This window comes from Dysidea avara, chromosome 10, assembly GCF_963678975.1.
Source record: "Dysidea avara chromosome 10, odDysAvar1.4, whole genome shotgun sequence".
NCBI lineage: Eukaryota > Metazoa > Porifera > Demospongiae > Dictyoceratida > Dysideidae > Dysidea > Dysidea avara.
Genome location: NC_089281.1, coordinates 2,010,567 through 2,034,484, shown reverse-complemented (window position 1 = coordinate 2,034,484; position 23,918 = coordinate 2,010,567). Strand labels below are relative to the sequence as shown.

Sequence of the window (23,918 nt, the reverse complement as noted above, 5' to 3'; positions counted from 1 at the left end):
CCATGGCCTGGTTTTGTTTGAGCCTAGGTAAATTTTTTGACTAGTGTGTAGTTCCATAACTGTAACATAGACAGAATAAGTACAGTTGTGTATGAATTATGTTGTGTATGTAGTCAGAAGTTTTATGCCCCAAGTGTTAAGGTTACACATCTGGTGAATGTGCGGATAGTACATTTGATGAAATTACATATCTCGCCACTTAAATAATTGTGCTGCAAGTCTTGCCTTATCTATACCTCTCACGTCTTTTCTTTTTCACAGAAAATCTACTAGATTTAATAGTGTCTTTCCATGCTCATCTTGTGTCAAGCTTACTCCACCTACCAATTCTCCCCTCACAGACCAAGATCTGCCGGTCCATAATCCAGGATGAGCATCCACCAGTCTTTATCTTGCCTGGTTGCTTCGTACTACAGTATAGCCTGACAGACCAAAGTCTTAAAATCAATTTTCTTCCAACAGTTATGCACTTATATTGCCGAGCTATGCTGACTTTGCTCATGATTTGGATGTAGCATATTAATGGATAAAATCTAAATATTTACAGGAACGGTTGAAGGTAAAACTCTGATCCAATGATTTTACGTTGCCATAGAGTGCAACAGGAAATTTTTGAGGTGATAAGTTTGCTTATTGAGATTCAGCACGTTAAAAATCATTACAGCATAGTGGACCCACTCTACAACATGCAACAGGTGTGAACAAGTAACAATATCCACAACTCATTGTCTAAAGTGACAAACAGTAAGCAATTAGAATGTATACACACTTTATATATAAACTAATTGTCTTCCCATAACCTTCGGTGCAGACAGCATGCAGTAGCTTCTTCGAACAGTAGATACCTGTATGGAATGAAAAGAGGTGTTAAAGGCACAAAGCTGCCAAAGGTACAAAGCTTCTGGTAAGGATCACAGAAGACAATCAAATCAGCAAAGGAAGCCATCACAAACCCACAAATTGACACTTCTACAACTGTGGAGTAAGGCATTAGATAATAGAGGTAATTCAACGATGCACATATTGTAGCTGTGATGGTTAGCATAAGCCCATTTTAGGCCTACATAATGCCTAACAGTGAATCATTTAGTCAACGCAAATTTAAGATTTATTAACTTCTCAGAAACATTTCAAATCACTCTGAAAGCATATATTTGGGCTTTATTTTGCCTCAGTTCATTCAGTACAGGCTAGTAAGGATGATGTATGTAGATTTACATTTTCCTGCTAAAATTCTCACTCAAAATTTACTTGGCTGCATTGGGTAGAACAAGTGATGATATTTGATTGATGATTTGATTGTCTATATGGTATAATATACATACATCACTAAAACGTTGTGACAATAGACTTACGTACCTCAGTGGTATCTTGAGGACTTTACATGTCACCCCAACAATACAAGTATCTCTGTGCCACTAGCACCTACAGTAATATGAAGAAGAACATTCGCTACTTGTGAAAGCAGTTGCTTCTCTAAACTAAAAATCACACAATATGTAGGTGATTTTGTGAACCAGACCCTCCAGTCAACATGTTGAATTGTTGGAAACTAATGATAAACACCATAGTCCCTGTCTAAGGTAACCCGAAATACTCCTTGCAATGAGCAATGGATGTTTAATATATTATTTGCCAGTATATAATAGAAACCAAGAGTGTCGAACGGTGTATTAGCCCGTGACTAATGATCGCATAAAATAACACGGATATTTCAGTAATTGTTCATTTGTGTGAAATGGTAATTTGAAATGTGTACATGGCAAAAGGCCTTTGTTCGACAGTTTTCTGTGTTATTCAACCAAGTATTCAACAGTTATTGCCCCCAGCTCGCTAAAACAATGGCTGCACAAATGAGAGTGTTGCCACGCCTTCAGGGATCCACTTGGCAATGCCAGAACTTTAACATTAGCCATTTCCCTTTAATGCTATCACGTTTTCACTGGCTGAATTGGGCTAAATACAGCAACCTATCATGGTACTATAAACGAACAATTACTGAAATATCCATGTTACTTCACGCAATCATTTATGACTGGTAACACACCCGTTCAATACTCTTGGTTTCTATTATATACTCTCACTACAAATTATGAATTGGACTTTGTTATAGGTTGTGAACAGATAAATCATGCAAGTATCACCCATTTACAGCCATGTCAATGTACATTAAAGCACACCAAACGTACAAATGTGACAATTCACAACCAAAGTTATAACCGGTAGTTCCATTTATGACTGCACCAAATTAAGCAGTAAACGCATGTTCCTAGGTAGTAGTAGTTTTACATTGCCAAAGATTACACATAACAAATAGCCAGTGATTGCAATTTATATAGAGGTGACTTTAGTAAGGAGCTTAATTTAAGCCCCCCCCCACATACTATAGGGGCTGGAAACTAGCCACTTGCTACTGAGGATGTGGTCACCATTAATTTGAAAGCAAAATCTACAACATTATATGCTGGGAAAATATTAAATACTCATAGTGAAGGGAACGTTCGATAAGTTAAGACTATTACTAAGTGTTCTTGTAATACTTTAGGATGGCCATATCGTGTACGATCAACACTTTCAATTTTTTTATAAAACCATGTCCAAAGACTGGACATGGTCTATATTAAACAACTAATACACACTTACATCGGGATTGTTCAAACTGGTGAATTCTGTGACATCTTGTTTTAATGCTCTGCAAAATAAAACAATCAGTATAAGGCACAACACAATAGGGAAGATACAAGTAATTTTTCTACTAAATAAATGCCAGGTATCAAATGAATACCAGTCATAATTTCTAAACATTCTGTGCAACAGTGCTATTAAATGACAAAGTGAAGAACATTGTGTAGAGCTCATGGAAAGTATCAAGAAGAGTACAACACAAGCCGTGAAATTCAATCATCTGGGATACTGATCACGTTTCTACCAACTTTCAGGTTGATTGCAAAAATGTAGTAAGAACAGATATATGATCAAACACGTGACCCATGATACGAATATCTTGAACTATATGGCAAGGATTCACTGCTTGAAGGTTCTTAGTTTACTAATTTGTTAAGCTGCTTTACTGTAGTTACACTGATAGTAAAATGTCAGTAACTTTAAGTATATGGAACATAATTGTTTTACTAAGTTTTAAACTCTCAGTAAAACATCAGTGGGTGCGGGTTTACTGAAAAACTACTAAAATAACAAACAATTAAGATTTTAAATTTTTTGATGAAAATTTGTGTTCTGCCTATCATACGTATATAACAATCAGTATAATTATACATCATGTTTTGCTGGCAAACTGTTAACTACAATCACTGCTTGAAGTTTCTTAGTTTACTAGAGTGGTATGTCTCCAGTATATGGAACCAAGCCAATGTTCTAACCAGCCGGGTTGGCTATGTCGCTTCACCTATATGGTATAGGCAACAGCACAAAGCAGGCATTTGTACTAATCAAAGTTCAAATCCCAACATTGTCCCATGTGCAGATAACCAGTAATGTTACAGTTTATGAATGCATGGCATTGGTTGGTAAGCTTGGTTGATTTGTAACCACCTGATAACAATGCCATACATTATTAGCTCAAGGCTCACTCACTACTCAGTAGAGTCCATGTAATGAAAGTACTACTTGGCATACACAACTATTAAACTACCAGTACACTATACTGACTACTTATAATACCTTCCATGAAGCAGAAGCCAAGATATAGGGGGTAGCTTGAGGTCACCTGTTATACTAGCAGACTAGCGAGATATCCACTCCACTGTAAACAAATCTTTAAATAAAGGTCACTCAATCTGTCATTGATACGCAGAACTTTGTGCGGTGATCACGTGACAACCCAGTTTCCTGTATTATGTAATTTTGTGGTTGAGCAAGTCTGTACATAACGAGATTGATTAGAAACTGCTTCTCTGACGTATTGCCTACGTCATTCGTCATTATATAGGCAAATCCAGCACTGACCTTACCTAGAAAGCTCAACCCAACTAATTATAGGTGTTCTGTTTTCCCCCACAAGTAAACTATGAAAGCAGTAGCTAGCTGAAACTGGCGCCAAATGAGATAGTCTACTTTTCAGGGTATATTAAAATCACATACATCGAGCTAGAAAAATGCATGTAATAAAATCAGCAGATTATGATGGGTGTTGTTTTAAACTAAGGGATTTTGAGCACATACACAGTGCAAAACCTAGAGCATGCGTAACATGCTCTCATCTAGGGGGGTCTGGGGGCATGCCCCCACATGAAATTTTTTGAGAATTTACCCATCTGAGGGTGTAAATTTGGAGCAAAAATTGCTTGACTAGCTACTCTAGCAATAACAACAAAGAAAAACGACTGAAGTATGATGTGATAGACCAGCTTACTCCAGGACAAGACACTTTACACAGCATACGTGTTGTGATACATTACTGAATTATATAGTTCAATCAACTCAATTAACTTAGAAATGCAATAACATGCACAATAACACGCACACATGTATGCACATTATAAACAATTAGTCTCTCCATCAGTTTAGTCGGTGGCTAGTGGCTTCCTGACGACTGGTTTGTATAGATGAGCTGCACTTGTAAATGATGGAAGAAAGAAACAAACAGTTTATGTCTCACAGAATGCTTCTTAACTAAGAAAGTTAAACCACATCAACAGTTATTTCAAGTATCCCTTTGATGTGGTTACCACTCTAATTGATGAGGTATAGATGTAGCATGATTAAACTGTACATCAGCAGTTGCACCCATGCATGCACTGTTGCTCGCTTTTGGGATATTAAAAAGCTATTTGCACTCAATACATATGGTTGTGCACACACACACACACACAACAAATAGTCACACACAGCACACACAACAAACAGTCACACACAAACACACAGAGTATGGATTTGTAGTGTACTAAGTGGAAGGAAATTTTAAGGTTATAGTGTAAGATAATATCGTGATACTAACTGCTGGCTTCAAACCCTTTGGAATGTGTTGGTTTCAATCATTAGACATTTATTCCAACATAGACATAGCTTTAAAAGCATTGCATTCAAAAGTGATTGAATTATAAGAATGTTTATTTATTAATGCTTTATAGTACACACACACACACACAAGCATGAGCTCAGGTACACACACAGATACAAGATTGACAATACATGTGGTGTACTAAAGGTCTGTAGGCTTGTGCCTACAGCCAAAAGTAGTAATTATAAGATGATAAAAAAAGATCACATGATAAATTGTCTAAAGCAGTGTGTAGTTAATCGAAAAATGATCAGTAACACACCGACTACAGGGACAGAGGTAGTGTAGTGTATGAGGATTGAGGGGGTGAAAGTTATGAATAAAATGATTCCAGAAGTGGGACTTGACTCTGTTCCTGATAGTGTCAATAGACAGATTAATGTCAATTAATGGAAGCACATTCCATAAGCGACAGATCCTTACAAAGTAAAAGTGTTGTTGCTTGTTAGTAGTGGAGGGATTATGATGTAATTTGAAGCCTCCTGATCTGGGACTGGTAGAGAAGGAAATGAAATGGTGAATATTGAAACTACTGGTTGGGTTTTTGATAGATTTGATGAAAAACATGATGTCTGAAAGCTCAAAGGTGTACATTAATGGGAGAAGCTCTAGTTTGAGAAGTCTAGTTTTATTGTCGAAAATGTAATTGTTCAGAATATACTTTCTCGCTCGTCTCTGAAAATGTTCTAGGTTATTGATGTCTTTCACTAAATATGGACGCCAGATAGAGGAGCAGTACATGAGCTGAGACCTGATTAAAGATACATGTAACTTAACTTTAGTCAGTGGTGGTATAGATGTGCTGAAGGTTCTTCATACAAGACCCAACGTCTTATAGGCTTTACTTACAATAATGTCATGATGAATTTTCCATTCAAGATTATCACTTAATGTAACTCCGAGATCTTTATGTGATTGTTTAGTAATGATTATGTTACCACTAATAGTATATGATGTAGGAAACGTCCGGTTAAAAGATAAATGGCAGCTTTTAGATGAGTTAAAATGTAAATTAGAGGATGTACTCCAGCTAAAAAGGTCGGCAATGTCACATTGTAACAGTTGTTCGCCAGGAGGTGTCTTAATGTGCCTGAAACATTTGGTATCATCTGCAAAGAGTAGAGCTTCACTGTCAGTAATAGAATTAGGTAGATCATTCACAAACATGATAAAGAGAAGTGGACCGAGGATACTGCCCTGGGGTACCCCAGATTCAACAGATAAAAGATCGGAATAACAGTTATCAATAGAAATAAACTGGAATCTGGTACTAAGGTAGGCTTGAAGCCAAAGCCACAAGCTACCTGAAATGTTAAAGTTATGAAGTTTGGACAATAGATAAGAATGGGAAGCTGAATCAAATGCCTTAAGTAAATGGCATCAAATTGGTCATGAGAAGAAAATGCATTGTGTAAAAATAGAAGTAGCTGTTGAGTAGTAGACTGATTGCACATAAATCCAAACTGAGCAGGGTCGAAACGTGATCAACCATTTTGTTATAGATGATACGTTCTAGAACTTTAGATGTATTACTGAGTAGAGAAATTGGACAATAATTTTTCACCGAGGTGGGATCACCTGATTTAAAATATTTTACACAGGTGGTCTACACTAATGCACACGACCAAAAAATGTACTAAGTTAAAGGTAACGATGTTTCACTTTGCGGATAACAACTACACCCAGCATATCATTAATAGCTGGAATAGTTTATCTCAGGAAGTAGTCTCAGCTCATACTACCGCTTCCTTCAAGTCGAAGTTAGACAACTATTGGTCTAGTTCATGATCGGGATATGGATAAGAACAAAGGCTTACAGCCTAATTCTACATAATTGTTTGTACTGTATGTAATTAATAATAACTATTAATGTTGTAATAAATAATAACTATTAATGTTGTAATCCTTGTAGTGTGAAGCGAGGTGTGAAGTAGCATAAAGAGAAGACCTTCACGTGACCATTATTTCTCACATGATATAAACATGCAATAGAGGAGCATAGCTAGCAGCCATTAGCAGGATAGGGAGCGAAGAGATGTAGCTAGCTATAATTAGCTAGTGATAACACACTCCACAACACCTATAGATAAACGCATGTATGAACTGGATACAGGAGCCATATGAGTGTCTGCATGGGCAGAGATTATAGAGGGGCGCTCCTATTATTTATCTCTGGGTAAGTTAAGGGGGTTTCCGGACACTTCGTTTATAATCCGCTACTGAAGGATGGAATGGAAACCAATCAGGCTATGGTTTGAGTACCTAAGTACCCTACTTGTGTGCTATAAAATACCAAAGTTTTATCGCGATAGCTTCACGATTTGCTTGCGCATGTAGCTAGAATACTTTTGTGTAAAAAACTTGAAACTTTCTATACGCGTGTTAACAGTAGATTGAGGGCATCGCGAGGGGCATCGTTCGTAATTCTAAGCGACCATATGCACCACAAATTGTCAATCACACAATACAGTGAACGGATATATGATTTAGAGATAGCAATGCCAGGTAGGGTGGGTGTAGTAATAAACGGACCGCGGCTATCTCCGGATCTCCCTGAAAATGTATGGCTGCATTCTTTCTTTAGTTCTATTTCTGATTGTTTTGTGTTTTGAAGTGGATTCCCCTAGAGGTAGGGCTGTATTAACGAAAATGTGCATTCGTAGTACAGTAATACTCGGACATGCTTACTTCAGCTGTTTCGAATATTCCAAATTCTGCTTTAGCTGCTCTTATCAGTTTTATAGGCTCGCAATGGCCTATGGAACGCCTGGAAAGTCTTCAATTAACAAATTTATTTATTTTTATTTTTTATTTAAAAACTTTACAGTGTAAACAACAATGATGTACAGGGGAATTGACATGTTGACATAGATAACTTAAGAGTTGTTACACTGATGGAATACTAGCATCCTGTAACAGTACCCAAACTACATTACTTATAATTACACTTTAAGTAAACTTATAATTACTTAACTTACAAATTACACCTAACATAAATTATACATTACATAATTTGCAGTTACAGGTTGAAAATTACTTGACTGTAGTGATCAGGACTAGAGATGTTCAAAGTTCATGAAGGAGTTGTTTATACAGGAGCCACAAGGGCATAGGTAATGCAGTCTGCATGTGAGAATCAGTGGGGTTGAAGTTGGCAGTGAAATGTTTCCAAAAGAACGATTTTATTTGATTTTTTATGGTAAAAGATGATAAATTCATGTTAATGATAATGATTGGTAAAGAGTTCCATAGTCTGCATATACGATTAAAATAAAAGTGACGTTGTTTGTTGGTGAAAGATGTATTGTGCCTAAGTTTTAGAGCAGAGGATCTTGTTCTGCTGTTTGAAAATGATACATAGGAATTGATATTAAAACTTGAGGTTGGGTTCTTGATGCTGTTAATAAAAAACATAATGTCGGATATTTCTAATATATACCGGAAGTAGTTGGAGTTTTGTTAAACGTGTTTTGTAATCAGAGATGTAGTCTTGGAGGATGTATTTAGTGGCTCTACGTTGTAGTTGTTCGATCTTAGTAATGTCCTTCATAAGGTGAGGACGCCAGACTGGTGAGCAATACATGATTTGAGATCTTACTAGTGAGATGTACAGTTTGACTTACTGAGGATGAAATTGATTGGCTAAAAGTTCTTCGGATAAGACCTAGTGTTTTGTAGGCTTTAGTAAGGACAAAATCTTGATGGGGACTCCATTCTAGATTATTGCTAATTAAAACTCCAAGATCCTTGTGTATTAATTGGAAGTGAATTGATAGTGGTTCCATTTATTGTGTAAGATGTTGGAAATTTCTGATTGAACGACAGGTGGCAACTTTTAGAAGGATGAAATGACAGGTGGGTTGTTCAGCTCCAATTGAACAGACAGTTGATATCACTTTGCAAGAGATCCATCTCATTTTGTACTATTATACGTTTGAAACATTTGGTGTCATCAGCAAACAAATAGATATTACTGTAGAACACTGAATCTGGATATGATAAATAAAAGGGGGCCCAATATACTGCCTTGAGGTACTCCAGATTCCACTGGAAGTAAACAGGAATTACTGTTGTTAATAGATACATATTGTCTTCTATTGGTAATGTAGGCTTGAAACCACAACCAAACTTCACCTCCTATGTTAAAGGACGAACGTTTGGTGAGAAGATGTGGGTGGGAGACTGTGTCGAAAGCCTTGCTAATGTCTAAGTAAATGACATCAAGCTGATTGCGATCATTAAAAGCATTTGATAGAAAAGATAGAAGTTGCTGAACTGTTGATCTGTTTTGTAAGAAACCAAACTGAGCTGGATTAATCTGACATACAATATGATTAGTTATTTTGTTATAGATTATTCTTTCTAGTACTTTAGATGTGTTACTCAGTAAAGAGATTGGACGGTAGTTCTTGACTTGAGTGCGATCTCCAGATTTAAAAACAGGAATTATCTTATGGAGTTTCCATTCACAAGGTAGGTATCCATACTTCAGAGTCAAGCAAAAAAGATGATGAAGTGGCTTACATAGTACTGAGGCACATTTGGACAATACAATTGGGGGTATCCCGTCTGGACCCATTGCCTTAGATGTGTCGAGATTGATTAAAGCATCATAGACATCTTCTTCAGTAATGATAATATTAGAGAGAACTGTGGGATGATTATTAATAGATACTGTATTATGCATGGTCTTTGTAAAAATGGAGTAAAAATAGTTGTTAAAAAATATTAGCTTTCTCATTGTCACAGGTTACAGGGGAAGAGTCATGAAACATAGTAGATGGAATAGATGCTGCCTTTGTGAAGTTCCTGATGTATTTGTAGATTTTGGAATTGTTGTTATTAGCAAATTCGGATACAAGATTACATTCATATACATTTTTGGCAGTACTTATTTTGAATTGAAGTTGCTCTTGAGAGTATTCTAGGTTGGCATGGTTATGCTCAGTAGGATTGTTATTGTACTTACGTCTGAGAGTTCGGAGACGTTTGATATGGTGCCTGATATCTGGGTTAAACCATGGAGGTTGATTATTATCTCGCACTGTAATAGTTGGAATAAAGTGCTCAAAGGCATCCCTCACAAGATTACTCAGGTAGGACCAGATGAGTTCGATATCTTCAGACATGTAAAGTCAGAATTGTAAAGAAAGTTACAAAGGCCTTCATAGTTACCTTTAAGAAAGTTGAATTTTTTGCTGGACGCAAAGTTATTGGCACTGTCATTGGTACTGCTGTTTGAAGAGTAGTCTAAGGTTATGAGGAAGTGATCAGAGGGAATTGGATGGGGTAGTTCACTATGAATTATTAAACTCGAAATATTCTCGGGAACATTGGTCAGAACAAGGTCAAGAGTATTGCCAGCAGAATGAGTAGGTCCTTCTATCAACTGGGGAAGATTAAGATCAAATATGACATCGCAAAATTTTGAAGAAAAGGGGTATTGGCCAGATAAGGAGCTCCAATTTATGTCACTATACAATTAAAATCACCTAGCAAAACAATATTACTGGAGATGTTGTTAAAAGATTCAATGTAATCTAGAAATTCTTGCCAGTAATTCTCAGGGGGGTTAGGAGGAATGTATGCTAAACAGTAGACAGTTGGAGTAGTAACTCCAACACAGACAGTGAGTACCTCCACACAGGGAGGGGTTGATAACACTTGAATGGATTTAGAAGATTTTATGGCAAACATCACTCCACCTCCACGAGAACCACGGTCTTTACGAATTATGGTGTACATGCTGCAGGGAAGTATTTCATTGTCAAAGATTTTATCAGACAGCCAGGTCTCAGTAATACCTACTATATCTGGGGATTTAGAATATACATAGTTCTGAAAAACATTGATTTTGTTGACAATGCTGCGTACGTTCATAAGACAGACACGATCTAGTCAATTTGAATTCTTGGTAGCAGCACTGGAAGTCTCAGGAGACTCTAGGGTAATCAATGGTTCCTCTATTGGTGGTGGAATGTTGACTGTATTCCCTTGGGGAACTGGAGTAGTGGTTGTGCAATGCTGGAAGACAGAGTTTTTGAATTGACCAAAGAGTTGGTTGTTGACAAAGATACTGTTGTTTCGTATCTTGATCATTTTCCTTTCGTAGCCCTGCTGAAGCAGAGACCATCTTTCCTTTAATAGGACTGCTTCCCTTGCCCTTTCTTCCGGGGAAAGATCAGGCTTGATAATAAGGGGAGATGACAGGGAGCCTTTGTTAGCTAGAATGGTGTTGATATCTAAAGTTCTTCGAAGTTTCACAAGAATAGGTCTTGGTCTAGGGTGCTGGGTTTTGTATTTACCAAGATGGTAACAGTCCATAATGGCACTGGAATCGATGGCAGCTATGCTGCTGAAAATTTTAGACACTGAGTCAAAATCTTTTTGTAGACGCACTGGCTTAAATGTGTTGGGAAGACATTCCTCTACTCCATAAACTACGACATTGAACTTTCTGTCAGGGGTAGAACCTGAGTTAGGTGGAGCGAGTTGATTTTTGGGAACAACTGGGTTAGAATGGCTGACTTTGGAATCAGGTTTAGCAACTGGCTTGTTGAGTTCCTTAATTGAGACCATTATTTCAGCAAGATCCTTTTCTAGCTTTTCACTGCGGGTTGCGAGGTCGTCAACCTTGGTGGAAAGATTGGCGGCATCAGGATGTTGATTTGCAGCAGTTGACATTTTGGAGCCTAGTAGTTGTTTGAGATGAGTGTGACACTGGTTGGATTTACACAAATAGAAAATGTTTTCTTGGTTCGCTGCTAAAATTTCATTTAAAAACTTGTAATGACTTTTGGAGACACCTTCACAGGATGCATGGACCCAAGAAAAACATAAATCACATTGCAAAGCCTCACTGTTTTTGCCCGTTGTGTTACAACGCTTGTTACAATTAATGCAAACATCAACTGACTTACTATTGACGGCTTCTGCACGTAGCGTATCCGGTGAAACAGGATCTTGGGGCTTTTTCCTTTTGACACCACCTGTTTCCGTGGGAGTCCTGTACATGCTGATGAAGACACGAGTAAATTAGTCTGGTAACGCGCACCCAAGCGTTCACCAACGTCGAGGGAGTGTCTGAAAAAGAGAACAGCACAACAGCGACTATAAATGATGATAGCAACCTTGTAGGGTACCGTTTTCACGCTAAATAACCACGGTACCACAGTCTTTTCGCTTAGCGTGAATCTTCACTACAATCCTGGTCACGTGATTATTATAACTGAGGTGTGGAAATCATGTCCGTGGATAAGCTATGAAGTCCAGAAATAGGCTGAAAGATACTGTTAACTACTCGGATACCGTCCGAAGTCTAGACTCTTTCGTAGGCTTCCATTAGTCTCGCGTGGCCTGTAACGAAAATTTGGTCTGGGGCAAAAATCGGTCCGGCCGGACCATTTTCAGTCGACTAAATTTAGTCCGCCCGGACCATTTTAGCATCCGAAATTGGTTCGACCTGACCAAAATTGGTCCGGCTCAAGCCTAGTTGGCCACATGCACTCCTGACCACTCGGACCAATATTGGTCGACCAAAATGGGTCCGGGTGGACCACTAACGCATGCAGCCAATGATGCATAGCTAGCTATAAGTTGTTTGTGACGGAACACTGCAGCCGACTTAACTATAGCTATTCTCATTTATCAATCTCGAATTATGAGCATTGCAGGCATTATCACTGCATGGATTTGTGCTTAAAAGGTTATCCAACAAGGGCACGGATCATTGCATGCGCGGGATCATGCAGCTAGCCGCATTGGAGGTGCTTAATATCGAGATACTCTAATAGAGCAGTCACCTATAACATTCATCACCAGGCACTGATCCAGAAATAAATGAAGGTAGGTGGCTACCCAGCCTACATAGCCCAGATTTTAAGTTGAGAGTCCTAAATGTCTTAATATTTATATACATCAGGAAAAGCTGACACTGTTATTGTTTGGCTTGTACAGTGAAGTGCATGCACAGTAGCATGTACACTGTGCTCTTATGCACATATAATGTCTTATCATGAGTTAACACTAAATTATGGTTAGAACAATACCACATCTGTAACACCTGCACGTGTACATACTGCACATTCCTCTCTTGTATGTGATATGTAGGAGATGATAGCTTAGGTTTGCTCCATTAAATACCTAAATGTGAACTATCATCTCCTACTGATCACATGTACCTATACTGGTATAAACATTTCCTTAAACGTTATAGCTATAATATTCCCTGTATGCTTTTCACTACTTAACCAACTTTAAATTTTTACTAATTTTCACCTGTGCACATAAACCAGTAGGAGATGCAAGCACTGATCCAGAAATAAACCAAGGTGGGTGGTTGGCTCAGATTTTAAGATGAGAGCCTTGAATGTCTTGGTAGTTACATCAGGGAAGAAGGGCTGACAATATTATCATCTAGCTTGTAGCACATAGCTAGTAGCATGCCCTTGTGAACATAATAAGGCCGGGCAAAGTTGATTAATTGTTTCTCATCCCTACCCACATCCCTTTTTACCCCACTGCCTCTAATTTCATTATTGCTGTTGTCAATCACGTGCACACGTATTTTGATGCTAAGAAGGCTGGCTATCATTTTACAGCACAGCAAATGTCACTTGCACCTCAGAAAAGGTGGTAGCTAATAAGTAAGTGATAGTTCTTAAAAGGTTTTAGTTAACCTTTATAACAGACTTGCCTGATTTGGAGTATTTTCTTTACTAATGAATAATGAAAAATGGCCTCCCGCCTGCATGGAAATCTGAATTTTTGTGGATGAGAAACTAGTAATCAAGTTTCCTGGCCTAATGTATTTTGTAATCTCAGTACAGGCTGATCGTGTGTTAACACCAGTGGTTAAAACAAACTGTAACACACCTGTAACACCGGTGCACATACTGCACATTCCTCTCTGTCATATGTGATTATATGTAGGAGATGATAGTTTAGGTTTACTCCATTGAATAACTAAATGTGAACTATCATCTCCTACTAATGACATGCCCCACAGGAAGAAACATCACCTTATAAAGGTTATAGCTATAATATTCTCAGTATGTTTTTTACTACTTAGCCAACTTAAAATTTTGAGGCATGCAGTCACATTATTCCACAGCCTTAGGGTGAGTTGCTGCAGACATAAAAGTAAAATCGACTCAATCCTAAAGCAGACCCCATATTTTCCTTCAAGAAGTCCTCTGCCTGGTGATAGTTAATACTGCCCATGATCATAGAAAAATTCATGTATACTGCTACCATCTACTGTAAGGTTATAGCCAGCTAGCATTGGAATCTGATGCAATGTAGGGATTTAGCTCATATTGATATAAGAAAAGAGTGTTCATGATCAGTAATATTCATTATTAAATAATGCATGGCTGCAAGGCCATGCATGGTGGGTGGCTAGCCACCTCATCCACCCCTCTGGATCAGTCCCTGAAATAATATGTGTATCTGTTTATGACAATGCGTGCATGGGTATTCCCAGATTAATAAAGAACTGACCAAGGGTCAGAATTAACAAATTAAATTCTGAGCTATATATGCAGAAGTTGAAGATAAGACATGTTTTAATGATAGATATTATATATTGTCTACCATCCTCAAGTATAAGTGATCCAGCATAGGCTGGTGATTTCCATCATGTTGCTAGTTGTTTGTCATAATCAACACAAACAGGCTGGATGAAAGATTCAACCAAACACTGCAGTGCTGATGATGCTTGTGAAGTTTATTGAACATTTAAAAAAAAATTTAATTGGTAATTTATATCAATAATACAAGAAAAGGTTTTCACATTCAAACAGTGGTTGAACCTATAAAAACGTACTTGGGAAGAATATTTTGATACCTGTGTTTTTGCATGCAACATTGAACACCATGAATCCAGCATTGACCATGCATTTGAGTTGATGTATGCCGGAAGAAAACCTCTACTTCCCAGCTAGCTATTGACATGGAGAAGAAGAATGCAGGACTTTTATCATACCCCTTAAATTAAAACAGCATTAATTTTGCGACTGTGTTCATCGCTGCATATATAGCTATATGACATGGAATTTAGTTTCTAGCTACTATATGCATTTTCCGTAAATCAACTCAGGAAATTAAACTACGCTACTCATTTATATAGTTTCCAGGCTAAGTCGGCTGCAGTGATCCATCACAAAATACTTAGCATGGACCGACCTGTCCACACAATGCCGGGTACACCCGCGGACCAACCAAAATTCATCGATTCCAAGCTAAATTTTAACAAGCATATTGACTCGGTGTGTAAAAAAGCAAACAGTGCTCTAGCTTTCTTAAAGAGGAACTTGTCTTCATGTAAATGTGAAATGAAATCTGATGCTTATCTAATGTATGTTCGACCAATTTTAGAATATGCTGCTTGTTCCTGGGCCCCCCATACTAAATGTAACATCGATAAACTGGAATCGGTACAGCGACGAGCAGCAAGATTTGTCTAAATGGCGATTACCGATATACGAGTAGTGTTACTGAGATGATAAATACACTAAGATGGAACAGCCTGCACAGCCGTAGAGATACTCTCAGATTACAAATGATGTATAAGATTACTCACCATATAATTGAAAAAGTTGAGGCGTGTTTATGCAAGTTGTTTGTGATTTTTTTGCTCTCTCTCCTCCCTCCTACCTTCTACACAAAGTCGTCGTTTTTCGTTCTGATTAATCGTTTCCAAGTTGTTTCGTAGTCGGCAAGCAGCCATAGGCGCTTATACATTAGTTTAAATAAAGAAAACAAGCTAGCTATGATCCTTGACTCGGCTGAAACAATAAAGGGTAGAGTCGTCGTTTTCCCACCAGTAGCTAATGTCACAGTCCTTGGACGCTATCTCCACACCGGCCCCAGGTGCACTATCTCTTAAGAGACCCAGATCCAAGGATGGTTCAAATAATCGTGAGAAAAAGACGAAAAGGAACAGTGTCTGCCCTATTTGTGATGAAACTATCAAGGAACCCTCCAAACATAGGAAAGGCGAGGACTCCATTTATTGTGAAGGATAATGTGAAGCGTGGATTCATTGCAGATGTGCTGGTTTGTCAGTCACGAACTTTGCCGCACTTAGTGATTCCGGAGAAGACCACACTTACTTCTGCTTATACTGTGAACTGCAAGCTCAGAAAGCTGAAATAGAGAATCTTATGTCTACCATTACTCAGCTCCAAACTACTCTTTCTGAATTAAAGCGTAAATTAGACAGCTTCTGACAAACGGCACAGCAGATGTCTAAACCTCAAGCACTTCAGTCTTCTCTCCAATACTGCCTATAAAGGAACCAACTCAGTTCAAAGTGCCAGCGATGCTGAGAAGAAATTCAATATAGTGGTATATGGAATTCCAGAATGTCCACAAAATACTAATCGTCAAACTCGTCTTAAGAAGGAACTAGAGACTGTCATAGAAGGTCTATCCAATGCAGACAATGATATTGAACCAAGTGACATAAAAGACCTTCATCGCCTTGGCAAATATGACCCCAAAAGTGAACACCTTAGACCACTACTTGTTAAACTCCTCCGTTCAAACACGGCACTCGAGATTCTGAGCTCTAAGAGCAAGCTAGAAGCTCCTGTGTACATTAAACCTGACATGACTCTACATGAGCGTCAAAAGGAACAATTACTCCTCAAAGAGAGGAGATCTCTAATTGACCAAGGTACAGAGCGAAGGTACATCAGAATCAGGAATGATTCCATCTTTGTCAACAATAAGCTCTGGTGTAAAGTAAATTCAGAAGGCAATAAGTTAGAGTATGCACAGGAATCATCAAACTCAGCTGCCAATGCTCCTGCCACAAGCATGGAGTCATCTTGACTCCCTGCTGGTACAAGCCCTAATTCAGCAACAGTAAGTGATCTTAACGTATCTATTGTCAACTTTTGCAGCATTACTAATAAACGAACACATTTGGAGGCTTTCTTATTTACCAATGATATTGATATTGTAGTAGGGACCGAATCACACCTTGATGAAACTATTCTAAGCTCTGAAATATTTCCTAACAATTTCAGCACATACAGAAAAGATAGAAATTGCTATGGTGGTGGTGTTTTCATTTCTGTTAAGAACACGATTCCTTCTTTAAAAATAGATACCGATTCATCTATTGAAATTATCTGGACATGTCTAAATGTCGGTAAAAACAGTGATGTCATTGTTGGATGCTTTTATTGTCCTCCCCACTCAACTGACACAGTTCTTGAGGACTTGCAATCTTCCTTAGTGTCCATAAAGCAGAAATATCCTCATGCCCGTATCATCCTCGGTGGTGATTTTAACTGCCCTGGTATTGATTGGGAACATGGTACTCTAACTGAATCATATATTTCATGTCATTTCCGTCAAAAACTTATTACACTAGCACATGATACCCAGATGTCACAGCTAGTCACCTTTCTTACAAGAGCCCATAATACATCAGACCTATTGTTTACTACTCATCCTGACTCTGTACTATCCTGTCATCCAGCACCAGGGTTAAGTGATCATGATGCAGTATTAGCAACCATTCAAATTCCCTATCATATTTCGAAGAAACCTTCTCGAACAATCTACCTTTACAAATTGGCAGATTGGGACACAATCAGAGAAAACTATGCAACCTTTCTCATACCTATTTTGAATTAAATCGCATGTCATCTCCAAGCTTGGAAGAAAACTGGACCTTTTTTATGCAGAATCTTCAGCAAATTATTGAATACCACACTCCTACCAAAACATCAAGTACTAGAACTCACTTACCATGGATGTCTAACACTTTGAAACGGCTAATCCGAAAGAAGTAAAGACTGTATAATCGAGCCAGGCGCTATCATCGTGACACTGGTTGGTCCGAATACAAATTGCTGCAGAAAGAGGTAAACTTTAAACTTAAATACCAGCACAAAACATATGTGACAAATCTTGTATCATCATCACACAACAGAATATCTCTTTGGCACTACCTGAAAACCTGTAAGCAAGATAACAATGGCATTGGTACATTGATACATCCCGAAAATGGCAATGCTTTAATACACCCAATTGAAAAGGCAACTGTTTTAAATGATCATTTCAAATCTGTATTCACAACTGATGACGACAGCAGTACCATTCCTGACAAAGGTCCTTCATTACATCCATCTCTACCAGCATTTGAAATCACTGAACAAGGAGTTTACAACATCCTAACCAACTGTGATCCATCAAAATCTCCTGGTCCAGACTCCATACATCCACTTGTACTAAAGACAACAGCAGCTGAAATTTCTCCTATGCTTACTCACATATTTAAACAATCGCTAGAAACTGGAACTGTACCATCCCAATGGAAACATGTCTATGTCAGTCCAATATTCAAGAAAGGCCAAAAATCTGACCCAAAAAACTATCGCCCCATCTCATTAACATCAGTAATATGCAAATCAATGGAACACATTATAGCAAGTCAAATAATGAAGCATCTGGAAGATCAAAATATTCTTTCTGACAGACAGTTCGGATTTAGGTCTATGCACTCTTGTGAGTCACAATTATTTATCACCATCAACGACATTGCCAAACAAATAGACACAAATTTACAAGTTGATGCTGCAATACTAGATTTTTCTAAAGCTTTTGATAAAGTATCTCACTCAAGACTCCTCTACAAACTAAGGCACTATGGAATAAGAGGGAATATATTACACTGGCTTGAATCCTTTCTTCATGGTCGCACACAGCAAGTTATAGTAGAAGGTTCTAAGTCATCCACTTGTGATGTAACATCTGGTGTTCCCAAGGGTCTGTTCTTGGACCAGTTCTATTCTTGATTTATGTCAATGACATCATTGCCAACATCCAAAGTGCATGAGATCCGTCTTTTTGCAGATGATATCCTTATTTACAAAACCATTAAAACACCACAAGACCATAAAATACTTCAAGATGATTTAAACTCACTGACAAGATGGGCAACTGACTGGATGATGGAATTCAACATCTCCAAATGTAAAATTTTACAGATAACAACACACCATAACAAGAGTACTTTCACATACAAAATGTCCGACATTCCACTGGCTACAGTATTAGAACACAATTACCTTGGAATCCGTCTCCACCACAAATTATCATGGGATCCTCACATCAATTACATCTGTAACAAGGCAAATCAACTCCTTGGATTCTTAAAAAGAAATCTTCACAATGCACCAACAGAAATTAAAGAACACGTCTACAAACAATTGCTCTTACCATCATTAGAATACTGCTCAACCATCTGGGACCCCTATCATCACACTAGTATTAGTAAACTAGAAATGATTCAACACCGCGCTGCTCGTTTCGTTTTGAACAAACCCTGGCACAGATCTAACCAAAACCATGATAGCATCACAGACATGTTAACCAGTCTTGAATGGCCTACACTTCAAAACAGAAGAACAATTGCTAGACTCACCTTCCTATTCAAGATTGTCAGGAACTTACTAGCAATACCTGATCATTGCTTACCGTCACCAACTCCAGTGTCCTCCACCCGTGCTCAACATCCTTTCAAGCTAACTCAATTGCAAACAAGAGTTGATGTGTACAAATACTCCTTCCTCCCTCGAACAATTATTCAATGGAACTCCCTTCAAATTCCTAACATCGACACAATAGATCTTGAAACATTTAAGAACGCTGTAAGTAATATAATATAATATGTGATTGTAATGCTCATTAGCGTGTTGCCCCTAGTGGGCTTTGCTAATTAACAATAATAATAATAATAGACTTAAAACTACCTAACTATATCAACCACAATCCAGGAATTACTAGAGTAGAGATTTCCAACCAAATTAAAAATTTTACATTCCTTAAATTCTTTGGTATGGCAAATATTGTGCTATCTATTAGAATCATTTTAGTGCAAACTGCACCTCGGCTCCTTCCAAAAGATACACGCAAAAGAAGTCAGCAGAGCGGTGATTTTTGTGTACGACATTTTTAGAACTTTTCTGTACATTAGCATGGCACCAAGCACAATGTCCAAAGTGCCATAAATTTGAATATGAATCTCCTAATGACATGAAATTTTCACCACATAAACCACTTAATGTAGTAAAATACATGAGCTAGGTAAGACCTCTCAAGAGTGACCACTCTTTGTAGAATGACCATTTGTAATATTTAATGTTTGAGTCAGTAATTTGTTAAGAATAGCATGAGTTCTGTACATCAAATTACATACAGGTGTACCTCACACATATTTACAGATGATTAACTAGTGACATTGTATTACAGAGTGACCTTTGACATTACAGGGCACAATTAACAATTACTTTGCAAATATAACATTTGTATGACCACTACTCTTCAATATTATTGTAAGGCAGCAATTTTTTTGATACTACTTCACTTTATTTGCCACACCAAAAGTACAGAAGATAGTAATTAGTATATAATATGATGACATCATTGTACAACAAAGAGAAACAATAAACTGTCTCTGACTAGAATTACAGTCATGCAGCTGCAACAAAATGGACAATAACAGTAGTGGGCATATCAGAACATCACAACAGGTAGTTGTGAAGCCTTACAAGGTTGGTATCAATTGCCAAACACTGCTTTTTCAAAAGTTATGCATCACCTTGAATGCTATAAAGCAATTCCGCGCAACACAACAAAACTGCTCACTTTCAAACTATACTTGGATTGATGTGGATGGATGTCTTTAACGCAAGGATGGTTGTAACGCAGAATTCTGAAGTCTCCTAGTTGGTGCTGTACCCTTTCACAAGACAAATTTTCGTCGTTGACCACCACAAAACATTTTTTCATCGGAAAACTGATGCCAAAATCAGAATCAGCGTATCTACTTTGCCTAAGATCACTTCTTTCAGCCTTACAGGTCACAGAAACTATCGGAAAACTCGATAACATTAATTTTGACTACAAGTGGTGCCGTAAAATCCCGTGTTTTCTCATACATTACATCGTACAGAATTTTTGTATGGGCTCCCATTGTGGAATTTTATTTCTCAAACTTTGATTTCGCGTATTTCAATAAATACTGGATGAAATTCAATTCGGTAAAGTGCATTACGAAGTACGAAGCATTGGCTACTACATGCTAGAACAGCAGCTCGTGAAACACTTGTTGAAGGGGTGTAATTTGATTAGCAAACATATATGTGAAAAATCGGTAGGTTGGAAATCTCTAACTAGAGGCCATGATTACAAACTTACTGTACCCTTTACACGGATTGATCCATACAAGTTTAGCTTTTTCCCAGCCACCATTGCATTATGGAACAAATTACCAACTGAAATAGTTAACGCTACTTCAATTGACTCTTTTACTTACTTACTTAAGGCCACACCAAGTCAAACCTTAGTTTCTGGTCACCCGCCCGCATGGTAAACCTGGAACCCTAGTTTATGAGGACTATTATTAATATTACAGGTGCTTAAGTGCACGTGACCCAGCAAGACACTTATTTTTTACTGCAAAAGATCGATATACTCTAATAGAGCAGTCAGGGATTCCAATAGAGCAGTCACACTACTCTTAACTCTAATATTAGGTATATATGCCACACTAATAAAATGTTTCTAACGATAGCTAGTTTTGTCCTTGATTATATAGCTGTTCAGATTATAACTGTTACTAATGCTTCTGTAACCAAAGTAATTTCAGTGGCATTAACTACTAGTCCATGCAGATGGGCCATAGCTTTAACTTTATAATTCAAATGTAGTCCTCTAATGATTAGTCTAGTAACTTCAAATTCCTTATCACTGAACACTACAGGGGTATGGAAAGCCGGCAACATTCGGTGAGCTTAAACTTAAACTTTTCCATAACTAAAATTAGATTGGCAAGTAGAAACCCTTATAGTTTAAACATTCCCAGATGATCACTAAAAAACACTAGTCTGGAGCACTCAATGACTCAAAACTTTGACAGTTACTTTTTTCAAGGTTACTGAATAGAAGGCTGGAAACACATAGCTAGTGGGCTAAGACTTCACATTTGAATGAAGAATTTCTGATGTGAAAATAGAAGTTAAAGTTCATTTTGGATCATGATTATTTGAACAACTTAGCTATAAGTCATAGTAATACTTTCCTGACATAGCTAATGAGACATTTATTTCACTTGGAAAGCATAAGTAGCTACATGAGCAAAACATTTCCTATAGTATATTCTAAATAAATAAATAAATATACTTAAATGCTATACATCAGTGTATAGCTAGCCATGATCCATCAACAACTTTCCTAGTGCATTTTTTGCCGAAGCACAACTACTTATGCTGTTGGTTAAGTTTGACTAAAAACAAAATCAACATGAATTTGCTAAATTGAGCAAACAATAATACCATACAGTATGTTGTCACAGTAGAGTCTATAGTCCTGAAGTCCTGATCATCCGCCCACCCGCATCCATTTGTAGGCTTGGGAGTGACCAGAAACTAAGGTATGACTTGGAGTGGCCTAATATTAATTAATTTTGTACATATATTGCACTTACATACTCGCTTGCGAGGTTTTGCAATTATCATAATAATGGCTAATAATAAAATAATAAAAAATTTGGTCCAAGTGGTCAGGGGGTGCATGTGGCCAACAAAGTTTGGGCCGGACCAATTTTAGCCAGGCCGGACCAATTTTGGATGCCAAAAATGGTCCGGCCGGACTAAACTTGGTCAACCAAATTTGGTCCGGCCGGACCAGTTTTGGTATCCAAAATCGGTCCGGCCGGACCGATTTTACCCGGACCGATATTGCAACTAAATACATTCTAAATGATTACTCTACTGACTACAAGTCTCGTCTTATTAATCTCCATATGCTACCCCTGATGTACATTCTTGATGTAAATGATGTGATGTTCTTTCTTAAAAATCTCCACAACCCCCACAATGGATTTGACATTAATAATTTCATTAAATTTGCAACTGGTCACACGCGTCTAGCTTCTGGAAACAAGCTACTCCAAACAAGATCACCTGACAATTCCACTAGTAACTTTTATTTTAACCGGCTTCCTCGCATCTGGAATGCCCTTCCCGTTATCAACTACCAGGACAACCCACTCAAGATAAAGGCCAAACTTTTAGATTATCTGTGGAATCATTTCACTGCCAATTTCACCTCCAACAACACCTGCTCTTTTTCATTTCTATGTCCATGCTCAAAGTGTTCAAAGATCCCTCACCAACCTAACTTCAACTCCCTTTAACTGTTAATTTCCCCCCCTTTTAAGTAATCTTAGACTAGTAAGTAAACTTTGTAGCTAATCACTACTACAATTTAGCTTCCGGCCACTGACACAGGATGTCAGTGGACCATCAGTGTGCTGCCATATGTCCCAATTCTATCATTGTATGTAGGTATATGTACACTGTAAAGTTTATTATTATTATTATTATTATTCCGTGACAGGCCAGACCACTATTTTCTTCGGGGTGGCGCTTATCGATTAGAGATTATAAGCGCTTCCTCGAAAAAGGGGGAGCGCCTATAATCTCTAATCGATAAGCGCCACCCCGAAGAAAATAGTGGTCTGGCCACGCGAGACTAGGCTTCCATCACAATGCGTAGTAATGTACCTATATAATATAAAACTTGTATGTTAGCATCACTCGTAACGTATAAGTTAGAGGTGCATTAACTCTTGAGTGTCCGACAACCCCCTCCCCCACCCTACGCCTACTTTTACTGGTGACCGGAAATCCCAGCCACATAAATATATTTTGTTTTCATAAATTTTTAGCATTTTCTCAAATTGCATGTTTAGACCGTTCTTTCTCCTAGCACCCTACACTTTACCACTCACAAATTATACCACTAATAGCCTATTTCATTGGCTACAACTCAGTACCAAGCATGTTAGAATCCGTTCTTCTCTCCGAAGGAGAAA

The 23,918-nt window shown here is 37.9% G+C and overlaps 1 long non-coding RNA gene across 7 annotated transcripts; it reads right to left on the bottom strand.

Annotated features, from left to right (window-relative positions):
• Window positions 1–706: 706 nt before the first annotated feature.
• LOC136268684 (uncharacterized) lies at window positions 707–20,948 on the bottom strand. 7 transcript variants are annotated; one of them, XR_010707088.1, is made up of 7 exons: window positions 20,687–20,948; window positions 19,259–19,687; window positions 19,108–19,203; window positions 2,644–2,692; window positions 1,360–1,425; window positions 1,241–1,303; window positions 707–845 (listed from the first exon to the last, which is right to left on the bottom strand). It is a non-coding gene; the product is annotated as an uncharacterized lncRNA (long non-coding RNA). The 7 variants fall into 7 exon arrangements; XR_010707086.1 differs by lacking the exon at window positions 1,241–1,303; XR_010707090.1 differs by lacking the exon at window positions 1,241–1,303 and having other exon boundaries at window positions 19,108–19,190.
• Window positions 20,949–23,918: the final 2,970 nt, after the last annotated feature.